This window comes from Periplaneta americana, chromosome 4 (assembly GCF_040183065.1).
Source record: "Periplaneta americana isolate PAMFEO1 chromosome 4, P.americana_PAMFEO1_priV1, whole genome shotgun sequence".
Classification (NCBI taxonomy): domain Eukaryota; kingdom Metazoa; phylum Arthropoda; class Insecta; order Blattodea; family Blattidae; genus Periplaneta; species Periplaneta americana.
This window is the reverse complement of record NC_091120.1, coordinates 22,923,407-22,936,447: the sequence shown is the minus strand read 5'-3', so window position 1 is coordinate 22,936,447 and position 13,041 is coordinate 22,923,407.

Below are 13,041 nucleotides of genomic sequence, written 5' to 3'. Positions count from 1 at the left end.
TAACTAATATTCAAAAAAAAAAAAAGGGTCAACGCCAAACTTTGAAACAACGGGAATGGACCACTCTTATTTAAACAAGGAACTGACGCCAAAACTTCGGACAACTGGCTGACAACAGAACTGGTTGACGCCAACCGTACGAAAACCTGGCTGACGTTGCCTCTGCTTGAATGGAGCCGGTGACACAGAACGTTTAGAAACCTGACTGAATCTACTTCTTGTAAGAGGGTCGACAGCACACATTTCAACAATTAGATATGGCTTCACTCAACATCTACACATGACATATAACACTAACAAATATTATAAAAAAAGGGGGGTCAACGCCATACATTGAAAAAAACGGGAATGAACCACTCATATTTAAACAAGGAACTGACGCCAAAACTTCGGACAACTGGCTGACACCAGAACTGGTTGACGCCAACCGTTCGAAAACTTGGCTAACGTTGCCTCTGGTTAAATAGAGCTGGTGACACAGAACGTTTAGAAACCTGACTCAATCTACTTCTTGTAAGAGGGTCAACAGCACAGATTTTAACATTTAGAAATGGCTTTACTCACCATCTGCACATGACATATAACACTAACTAATATTCTAAAAAAAATGGTTCAACGCCAAACATTGAAAGAACGGGAATGAACCACTCTTATTTAAACAAGGAACTGACGCCAAAACTTCGGACAACTGGCTGACACCAGAACTGGTTGACGCCAACCGTTCGAAAACCTGGCTAACGTTGCCTCTGCTTAAATAGAGCTGGTGACACACAACGTTTAGGAACCTGACTGAATCTACTTCTTGTAAGAAGGTCGACAGCAACATTTCAACAATTAGAAATGACTTTACTCAACATCTACACATGACATATAACACTAATGAATACTCTAAAAAAATTGGGTCAACGCCAAACATTGAAACAACGGGAATGAACCACTCTTATTTAAACAAGGAATTGACGCCGAAACTTCGGACAACTGGCTGACACCAGAACTGGTTGATGCCAACCGTTCGAAAACCTGGCTAACGTTGCCTCTGCTTAAATAGAGCCGGTGACACACAACGTTCAGAAACCTGACTGAATCTACTTCATGTAAGAGGGTCGACAGCACACATTACAACAATTAGAAATGGCTTTACTCAACATCAACACATGACATATAACACTAACTAATATTCTAAAAAAAAAAAAAGGGTGAACGCCAAACATTGAAACAATGTGAATGAACCACTCTTATTTAAACAAGGAACTGACGCCAATACTTCGGACAACTGGCTGACACCAGAACTGGTTGACGCCAACCGTTCGAAAACCTGGCTAACGTTGCCTCTGCTTAAATAGAGCCGGTGACACACAACATTTAGAAACCTGACTGAATCTACTTCTTGTAAGAGGGTCGACAGCACACATTTCAACAATTAGATATGGCTTCACTCAACATCTACACATCACATATAACACTAACAAATATTAAAAAAAAAAGGGGGGTCAACGCCATACATTGAAAAAAACGGGAATGAACCACGCTTATTGAAACAAGGAACTGACGCCAAAACTTTGGACAACTGGCTGACACCAGAACTATTTGACGCCAACCGTGCGAAAACCTGGCTAACGTTGCCTGTACTTAAATAGAGCTGGTGACACAGAACGTTTAGAAACCTGACTGAATCTACTTCTTGTAAGAGGGTCAACAGCACACATTTCAACAATTAGAAATGGCTTTACCCACCATCTGCACATGACATATAACACTAACTAATATTCTAAAAATAATGGGTCAACGCCAAACATTGAAAGAACAGGAATGAACCACTCTTATTTAAACAAGGAACTGACGCCAAAACTTCGGACAACTGGCTGACACCAGAACTGGTTGACGCCAACCGTTCGAAAACCTGGCTAACGTTGCCTCTGCTTAAATAGAGCTGGTGACACACAACGGTTAGAAACCTGACTGAATCTACTTCTTGTAAGAAGGGCGACAGCAACATTTCAACAATTAGAAATGACTTAACTCAACATCTACACATGACATATAACACTAACAAATATTCTAAAAAAATTGGGTCAACGCCAAACATTGAAACAAAGGGAATGAACCACTCTTATTAAAAACAAGGAACTGACGCCAAAACTTCGGACAACTGGCTGACACCAGAACTGGTTGACGCCAACCGTTCGAAAACCTGGCTAACGTTGCCTCTGCTTAAATAGAGCGTGTGACACACATCGTTTAGAAACCTGACTAAATCCACTTCTTGTAAGAGGGTCGACAGCACTCATTTCAACAATTAGAAATGGCTTTACTCAACATATACACGTGACATAACACTAACAAATATTCTAAAAAAAGGTTCACCGCCAAACATTGAAACAACGGGAATGAACCACTCTTATTTAAACAAGGAACTGACGCCAAAACTTCGGACAACTGGCTGACACGAGAACTGGTTGACGCCAACCGTCCGAAAACCTGGCTAACGTTGCCTCTGCTTAAATAGAGCCGGTGACACATAATGTTTAGAAACCTGACTGAATCTACTTCTTGTAAGAGGGTCGACAGCAAACTTTTCAACAATTAGAAATGACTTAACTCAACATCTACACATGACATAACACTAACTAATATTCTAAAAAAATTGGGTCAACGCCAAACATTGAAACAACGGGAATGAACCACTCTTATTAAAAACAAGGAACTGACGCCAAAACTTCGAAAAACTGGCTAACGTTGCCTCTGCTTAAATAGAGCTGGTGACACACAACGGTTAGAAACCTGACTGAATCTACTTCTTGTAAGAAGGTCGACAGCAACAAGGAACTGACGCCAAAAGTTCGGACAACTGGCTAACTTTGCCTCTGCTTAAATAGAGCTGGTGACACACAACGGTTAGAAACCTGACTGAATCTACTTCTTGTAAGAAGGTCGACAGCAACATTTAAACAATTAGAAATGACATATAAATGACATATAACACTAACAAATATTCTAAAAAAATTGGGTCAACGCCAAACATTGAAACAACGGGAATGAACCACTCTTATTAAAAACAAGGAACTGACGCCAAAACTTCGGACAACTGGCTGACACCAGAACTGGTTGACGCCAACCGTTCGAAAACCTGGCTAACTTTGCCTCTGCTTAAATAGAGCCGGTGACACACAACGTTTAGAAACCTGACTGAATCTACTTCTTGTTAGAGGGCCGACAGCACACATTTCAACTATTAGAAATGACTTTACTCAACACCTATACACGACATATAACACAAACAAATATTCTAAAAAAAAAAGGGGTCAGCGCCAAAGATTGAGACAACGGGAATGAACCACTCTTATTTAAACAAGGAACTGACGCCAAAACTTCGGACAACTGGCTGACACCAGAACTGGTTGACGCCAACCGTTCGAAAACCTGGCTAACGTTGCCTCTGCTTAAATAGAGCGGGTGACACACATCGTTTAGAAACCTGACTAAATCTACTTCTTGTAAGAGGGTCGACAGCACACATTTCAGCAATTAGAAATGGCTTTACTCAACATCTACACGTGACATAACACTAACAAATATTCTAAAAAAAGGTTGACCGCCAAACATTGAAACAACGGGAATGAACCACTCTTATTTAAACAAGGAACTGACGCCAAAACTTCGGACAACTGGCTGACACCAGAACTGGTTGACGCCAACCGTTCGAAAACCTGGCTAACGTTGCCTCTGCTTAAATAGAGCCGGTGACACATAATGTTTAGAAACCTGACTGAATCTACTTCTTGTAAGAGGGTCGACAGCAAACTTTTCAACAATTAGAAATGGCTTTACTCAACGTCTACACATGACATAACACTAACTAATATTATAAAAAAAAGGGGTCAACGCCAAACATTGAAACAACGGGAATGAACCACTCTTATTTAAACAAGGAACTGACGCCAAATCTTCGGACAACTGGCTGACACCAGAACTGGTTGACGCCAACCGTTCGAAAACCTGGCTAACGTTGCCTCTGCTTAAATAGAGCCGGTGACACAACGTTTAGAAACCTGACTGAATCTGCTTCTTATAAGAGGGTCGACAGCAAACTTTTCAACAATTAGAAATGGATTTACTCATCATCTACACATGACATAACACTAACTAATATTCTAAAAAAACGGGCTCAACGCCAAAACTATGAATCAACGGGAATGAACCACTCTTATTTAAACAAGGAACTGACGCCGAAACTTCGAACAACTGGCTGACACCAGAACTGGTTGACGCCAACCGTTCGAAAACCCGGCTAACGTTGCCTCTGCTTAAATAGATCCGGTGACACACAACGTATAGAAACCTGACTGAATCTACTTCTTGTAAGAGGGTCGACAGCACACATTTCAACAATTATAAGTGGCTTTACTCAACATTTACACTTGACATATAACACTAATATTCTAAAAAAAAAAGGGTGAACGCCAAACATTGAAAGAACGGGTATGAACCACTCTTATTTAAACAAGGAACTGACGCCAAAACTTCGGACATCTGGCTGACACCAGAACTGGTTGACGCCAACCGTTCGAAAACTTGGCTAACGTTGCCTCTGGTTAAATAGAGCTGGTGACACACAACGTTTAGAAACGTGACTGAATCTACTTCATGTACGAGGGTCGACAGCACACATTTCAACAATTAGAAATGGCTTTATTCAACATCTACACATGACAAATTACACTAACTAATATTCTAAAAAAAAAAGGGGTTAACGCCAAACATTGAAACAACGTGAATGAACCACTCTTATTTAAACAAGGAACTGACGCCAAAACTTCGGACAACTGGCTGACACCAGAACTGGTTGACGCCAAGCTTTCGAAAACCTGGCTAACGTTGCCTCTGCTTAAATAGAGCCGGTGACACACAACGTTTAGAAACCTGACTGAATCTACTTCTTGTAAGGGGGTCGACAGGACACATTTCAACAATTAGAAATGGCTTTAATCAACATTTACACTTGACATATAACACTAACTAATATTCTAAAAAAGAGGGTGGTCGACGCCAAACATTGAAACAACGGGAATGAACCACTCTTATTTAAACAAGGAACTGACGCCAAAACTTCGGACAACTGGCTGACACCAGAACTGGTTGACGCTAACCGTTCAAAAACCTGGCTAACGTTGCCTATGTTTAAATAGAGCCGGTGACACACAACGTTTAGAAACCTGACTGAATCTATTTCTTGTAAGAGGGTCGAGAGCACACATTTCAACAATTAGAAATGTCTTTACTCATCATCTTCACATGACATATAACACTAACTAATATTCTGAAGAAAAAAAAAAGCGTCAACGCCAAACATTGAAACAACGGGAATGAACCACTCTTATTTAAACAAGGATCCGACGCGAAAACTTCGGACAACGCCTAACACCAGAACTTGTTGACGCCAACCGTTCGAAAACCTGGCAACGTTGCCTCTGCTTAAATAGAGCGGGTGACACAGAATGTTTAGAAACCTGACTGAATCTAGTTCATGTAAGAGGGGCGAGAGCAAACTTTTCAACAATTAAAAATGTCTTCACTCAACATCGAGATACGACGTACGATAATTTAAACAGTTATGAGCAGAAATTGTTATTATTATTATTATTATTATTATTATTATTATTATTATTATTATTATTATTATTATTATTATTATTATTATTATTACTAGGGCTACTACTTGCGAGGGATGAAGTTACACGAGAATGGGAAAAGTTAGACAATGCAGAACAGCATGCATTGTATTCTTCACATAAGAATTAGGAACGTTAAAGCCAAACGTTTGAGAGGGGCAGGACATGTAGCACTAAGAGTTTATCGAGAAACGCATATAGCGTTTTATTTGGAAGACCTGAGGATTAAAGACTTTTGGGGAGGCCGAGGCGTAGAGGGGAGCATAATATTAAAACAGATTTGAGGAAGGTGCGACATAAAGCTTGGGTTTGGATTAATCTTCCTCAGGATAGAGACCGATAGCGGGCTTACGTGAGGGCGGCAATGAGCCTCCGGATTCTGTAAATGCCATTTGTAAGTTGTAACTATTATTATTATTATTATTATTATTATTATTATTATTATTATTATTATTATCATTATTATTATTATTGTTATTATCATAATTATTATTGTTATTATTTTTATTATTATTATTATTATTATTATTATTATTATTATTATTATTATTATTATTATTATTATTAAAAATTGCAGCTACCGTCTTCAAGGCAGGTTGATCGTTATGCTAATAATAAGTAGAAGAGGTCAGTCATTACGTAGGTCTGTGTGATGGGCTTTACCGTATAGTTTGAAATGATGCTTCTTACGAAATAATCGTAGTTTTATTTCTATTACTTCTCCCGTTGTTAATATTCTTTTGTGGCAATAATAAGTTAACTTCTTGCATGTGAACCTTGGAGTGACGACAGTATTTTAATTGGTTATTTTACGACGCTTTATCAACTGCTTTGGTTACGTAGCGTCAGAATGAGATGGTGTTAATGCCAGCGAAATGAGTTCAGGGCCCAACGCCGAAAGTTATCCAGCATTTGCTCTTAATGGGTTGAGGAAAATACCCCGGAAAATACCCTCAACCAGGTAATTGTCTCAACTAGGAACGACAGTATTGAAATAAGACATATCTAGGAGAAACAGGAAAGCTACATAGTTCAGGCAGCGAGGCATGTTACTTAAAACTCTGCAGGTAGGCTAGCATGTTATTTAGAGTAATTAGCCGTAATAGGTAGCTCGGATAGGCAGACGTATTTGTTGATAAAGTCGCTTTAGTTAACTGGTACAGACAGGCGCATTAAGGAAATCCGGACAGACACGCGTGTGGATTGGTGCAGGCAGGAAATATTGTTTAGTTGAGACATGCAGGTTTGTTAGGTGAAATAGGCAGGCGTGTTAGGTAGTCTAGGTTGGGAAAGAAAATACAGTATATGTGTTAAAGATGGAGGAATATACTGTGTTAGACGGATGAGGAAAAAGAAAAGTGTGTTAGTAAGTGAAACAAACAGGAATCTTAATTGAACGGAAAATAGCGAGTGATATGTGAAAGAAACAAAGAAGTAAGTGGTGAAATGAATAAAGTGTGTGTATTAAGAGTATTAAAGACAAGAAAAACAATCAGATGTTTAGTGTAGGTGAAAGAGGTAGTTACATGAATGAAACAAGCAAGTGTGTTAGATAGGAGAAAGGTGTGTTATGTAGATCAGACAGGCAGGCATATTGTAATTTCGTCCGCGCTCGCGTGTGAAGTGAATATTGTGTCAATGTGCCTATTGGATTAATGGATTATTCCTGAGGATTACTGGAGTCCAATGAAGTGAAGACATCAAGCCATCGGACTGGATAAAGGCCAGTGATAAAGTTGTTATCATTTTTGGTGCAGTTTTTTGTATTTCCTTTTTCCCACAGGTTCAGGTTATGTAGTAAGTGTTGTGTAGAACAGTTTTCTTTTGTACTCATGTACTTTTCTCCACAGGAACAGGTTAAGTAGGCCTAGGTTAGTGTTATCTTCATGTGTTTGTAGTGTTGCATTGTTGCATATGTTTGCGTCTTTTCTCCACAGGAACAGGTTAAGTACATTAGTGTTATGTTCATGTGTTTGTAGTGTTGCATTGTTGCGTATGTTGTATCTTTTCTCCACAGGAACAGGTTAAGTACATTAGTGTTATCTTCATGTGTTTGTAGTGTTGCATTGTTGCATATGTTTGTGTTTTTTCTCCACAGGAACAGGTTAAGTACATTAGTGTTATGTGCATGTGTTTGTAGTGTTGCATTGTTGCGTATGTTTGTGTGTTTTCTCCACAGGAACAGGTTAAGTACATTAGTGTTATGTTCATGTGTTTGTAGTGTTGCATTGTTGCGCATGTTTATGTCTTTTCTCCACGGGATAATATTTAGTTTCTCAGTAGGGCCTACAACCAATGCGTGATGCAGAGAGCAAAGAATTTCTAAATTACGTTTGGCAAGCTTTCTTAGGGGAAGTTAGGGTTAGTAAATAAATACGACATACATGCCAGATAGGAACATGTTGTTAATTTATTTAGGACAGGTAGGCTTGATTATTCGTTCTACTGCTGACGATTTGTGTCGTGATCGGAGTTTAACTTTTACTTCGTTTCAAATTGAAAAGTAGGTTGTTTTGTATTTCACACTTAAACTTATTTGATATAGGCTAATTCTAGCCGTTCTTTTTCACAGTTAGAAAAATATACAGTAAACAATTTCTGAATGACGTATTAATTAATAATCAACGTAAATATTACAATAAAGTTGCTTTGTTATTTTGTTGAACAAGTATAAGTTCTCATTGCGTATTAAAAATATTTTCACCATTACTTTTAGATATCCAGTATATTAGCGACAGAAATTGAAAAAAAAAAAAATATGCGTAATAGAAAACAATTTTAGTTTGAGAAGACGAAACGAAGATGGAAAGATTTAAGGTATGTATCACAGACAGTTGAATGTTTATTCCTTTATTTGTTTTCATGTTTCGCAATGTTATGTGTGTTTGTTTCTTTTCTTTTGTTTTCAGGTCCTGCTCTGCAGAGTAAACGATAAACCACAAACTGCCAAACTTACGTATGTGGTACATCGTAAGCTACTGAAAAATAATATATTATATTATAAAGTTTTATCCAATTTTTAATCTTAATTTAATTTTAATGTTACAAAATACCTTGTGTGTAGGGTAGAGTTTATAGTACTAGATCACATGAAACTATTGAGAGTAGCTGAAAACGTTGAATTTATCGGTACAGGAACCTGACTGTCAAAAATCATTCTTGACAAAGCGCTCTCCTTGTAAAATACTTCGTCTCTCCATAAATTAAGTGCAAATCACAAAGCTCCTGAACAGAAAATCCACCAAACCCGTCTGTCATTTAATTTCAAATGACTTTCACTCAGTGATATTGGACATTCTATGGGCTATTGGCTCATATCCCGTGACGTTGCTCAGATGAGTTTCTAAATAGTCCGCTGTTATTCACTCTTAAAAAATACTGGACCTTCGAAACTACACTGACTGACAAAAAAAGTGGATCACTTCGTAAAAATTGAATTATTGTCAATAAATCATCAATTTAGACTGAGTGTTATTAAATTGAGTAGGTTATATGACTAAGGAAAGATGTATTCAATATTTTTGGAGATGAATATGATGTTAAGAGGTCATAAAATGCCACCCATCAGCCACTTTCTACTCCTATGCGCCAAGCTGTGTGCTTTATGGTTTCACAACACAGACAACAATAAAAGCATTTAAGTTTTACAATTGCGTATTGGTCCCTATTGATGAATTATCAACGTGTGGCATCTCTAAAATTATATCCTTAGAATAAAATCCTGCCAAAGAAAGGTATTCCACATAAAGAAAAATAAGTCAACATTTTTCTTCAATTTCTGTTTTGAATTGCTTACGTTAAGAGTCACTTATTCGAGAAGACATTGCGAGAGTTATAGCGTTGGTTGAGGGTTGATATAGTAATATGCGTTACAAGAGCTGTATGTTGACGTTTTCATGTTCGAGGAAAAGATTGAAAAAGCGAAACGTAGTTGAGCTTTTTTAATTTCCGAGAACATGAAAACAAACATACCGCTCGTGTATCGTACATTATTTTGTGCAAGATCGTTTATTACATACCTGAAAGAGGAATTTCTAATTAGTTGCAATGAAATCTCCATCTTGGTTTCTGTTCAATGACGGCAACTTTGGAAAACAAATATATCTATCTTCAACATTGTTCCTATAAAATGTTTTCTGTGTTTACTATACTCCAGCAGACCGTGATATACGTCTGTCTTTTTTTTCCCCAGTCTATGATGAGTCTGGAATCTTGTTGATTTTTTCATGGCTTCCTTAATGTTACTTGCATTTCAAATGCAGTAACTTTTGTGGTGTTGTAGAGTTTACTTAATTTTTGCAAATATTTAAAAACAATAATTAACAGTGCAATTTAGGTGAAATTGCAGTGGTAAGTTTCCAATTTATAATTATTACTATATTGAACGTCTTTAAAAATAATATGTTAAAAGCCTAAAGCAGTAAAATGGATATGACGCTTAAGCGGTAAGAATAGGGAAATTGTTATGTGTGTTAGGTTGGGAATATTGAATGTGATATTTCACACTTACCGCATATTGGTTGTGTGCGGAAAGCAAGCAAATACGCACGATCTCGCACAAAATAATTTGTTTTGTGGCTAATGCCATCGGTGCATCTTTTGGAAGCATCAAACGTAGCAACTTCGACACCCTGAACGAAATGCGGGTAGCATTGTAAGAGAAGTGGAATCTCATCCTTCAAGAAACGTTGCAGGACTTGATCAGCATGGCGTGACGAATGGAGGGCATCATCGCCACTATTATAGGGGTGGTAACACAATATTAGGACTAGATACGCGCATAGTGACAATTTCAGTGGGACAATCATGTGTTATTGTATGCCATTGCCTCAATACACCCATGAAATGTATTATTTGAAATTTGGCATTAATTACAACACTTTTGAACTTTGTTTTAAAGTTCATTAAAGTTTATTTTAAACTGCAAACAAAAAGCATTTTAAGGAAATTAAGTGCACAAGATACATGTTTACGGTACTTCATTTTACAATATGCCTTTGTCAAGATCAGGGGCGTATTTTGCGGGCTACCGGGGCTACCGGCGGTAGCCCAAGGAAATTACAAAAGAAAAAGTTTATAATATAACATAATGTAATAATTTTGTATTATTAGTTTTACCATAGTAAATAAAATTAAAGTAATTGTTAGATATATTTTGTGTAATAATAGGGTCAGCGGTAGCCCAAACCCTTTAACCAGTATACGCCCCTGGTCAAGATGTAGAAAAAAATAAAGCATGAGCTAAAAAATTATTAAAGTTCTTACAAAAATTAAGTAATTGATTAAATGGCGATCTTACTCGTGTTAATTATGTACACATTACATGCACATAATTAACAGGAGTAAGATCGCCATTTAATCAATTATTTATATTCAAGTGTTAAAAGTAGTGTACGAAAGATTCAACATGGAAAAATTAAGTGATCCACATTTTTTACCCGGTCAAACCAATACAATTAGAGGAAACTAGGAGTATTTTATTGGACGTGTTCAGTGGACTGTAACATACTCGTACCTTACTACCTGCATAAGTTTGGCAGATTATGGTTTGTACTCTGTGTCCTGTGCCTCATCGTGGCGAGCGGGTGAAACAAAGAATGATGCATGCCCCAAAACGATTAGCCATTTCGAAAGATCCTTAAAATTTGTCAGTTCATTAATCTTCTCACTATGCGAAATATACAGAAAGCATTGTTGACTTCACAAAAAGTAATCTCTCTTAAATAAGTATGTATGATCATGTGCACTGCATCCTTTCTGGGACTTATCTGTGTGACAAATTTTTTCTAAGACTGTACTTGGTTACAACAAATATGCGCTAAAATTATATTAAACAAAAATGTCAAGGGAATCATAGAAGTATATTATAGAAACAATTACATACAGCTGAGCAATATATTCTTCCCTCTATTGGTTTTCTTTCAGTTTAAATTTACTTCGTATAAAATGCATCCTTCTTTGGCTAAAACAGGATCAATCGAACTATTACTGTAGCCTTTCTATTTAGTCATGGATTGTATGCATATTTATCAAGCTATGTAGGCCTATACATATTTAAGGGTATATGTACGTGAACGACCACAAATATTATCAGAAAATGCAGGCTCTAAATTTCTGAAATTTTATAAGAAAATGAACTCACAATTGGACAAAAATTACAAGGTACCACAATAAGACTAATTAGAACTTAAATATCTGATAAAATCATAAAAAAGGTTACTAATAATATTTTTCAAACAAGTTTTATCAAAGTATGAAAAAAAAAAAAAAAAAAAAAGAATTCTGCAGTTACATCATTTGGTAACCATAACATTGTTACAGTCTCTCTGAGATCTCTAATATTTTTCCTGCATATAATAAACACTTATTTCTGAAAAGTAGACTACTCTCAGACATGTAGAGTTGTTTATTTTAATACAATAAAATTAATTTTTTATTTGTCCTATATAAAATATATTAAAACATACATAATGTTTTGTGACCTAATTTTTCTATTTTCAAAGATATGGGCATTACTGTAGTCTGTCGTTTGCACAAATGCATGTTAAATCAGTGTACAAAATTTCAGAATTCTATCTCTAATGGTTGTGGAGTTACGTATGAAATAATATGTGTGAAAATTTTCAAATGTTGGAAAATTTAATTTAAAGTAAAAAGTGAACCCTAAAAAATATTATTAGTAACCTTTTTTTATACTTTTATCACATATTTAAGTTCTAATAAGTCTTGTTGTGGTACCTTGTAATTTTTGTCCAATTGTGAGCTCATTTCCTTATAAAAGTTTAGAAATTTGAAGCCTGCATTTTCTGATAATATTTATGGTCATTCACGTACATATACCTTTAAGTGCCCAGCTACATTCCCTTTCTCCTTTCTTTCTACGTACCCACTTATCTACCTATCTATATTCATGGCAATAAATTCAGTGAATTAAACTTTTGTTTCCTCACGTGTTAACTGTTTTACTTGTAATGGTATTTTGCAGAAACATTCTCCTTGTAGAAGATTTTGTGTAAGAATCAAGAAGGGGAACCTGTATGAGGAGCAATGAAGTATTAGGATGATAGAGACATTTGAAGTACATCGCCATGAGGTGAATAGTATCAACGAAGAGGTAATTATTAATTTTAATTTTGTTTCATAATTATTACCATCATCATAAAGAATTAAGACTTCAGACTCGTTCCAGTGTCATGAAATAAGTGTATTTTCAAATACTTCCAGCCTCCTGAATTTCTGTTCCCCACAAGTTTGTAAGTCATTGCCAGTTTAGCTGTAGGCCTACATTATTCAGTAATTCTTACGTGTAGTTTTCATTAAATTTATTCATGTAGTAGCCGTACCCGTGTGCTCCGCTGCACCCGTTAGAAAT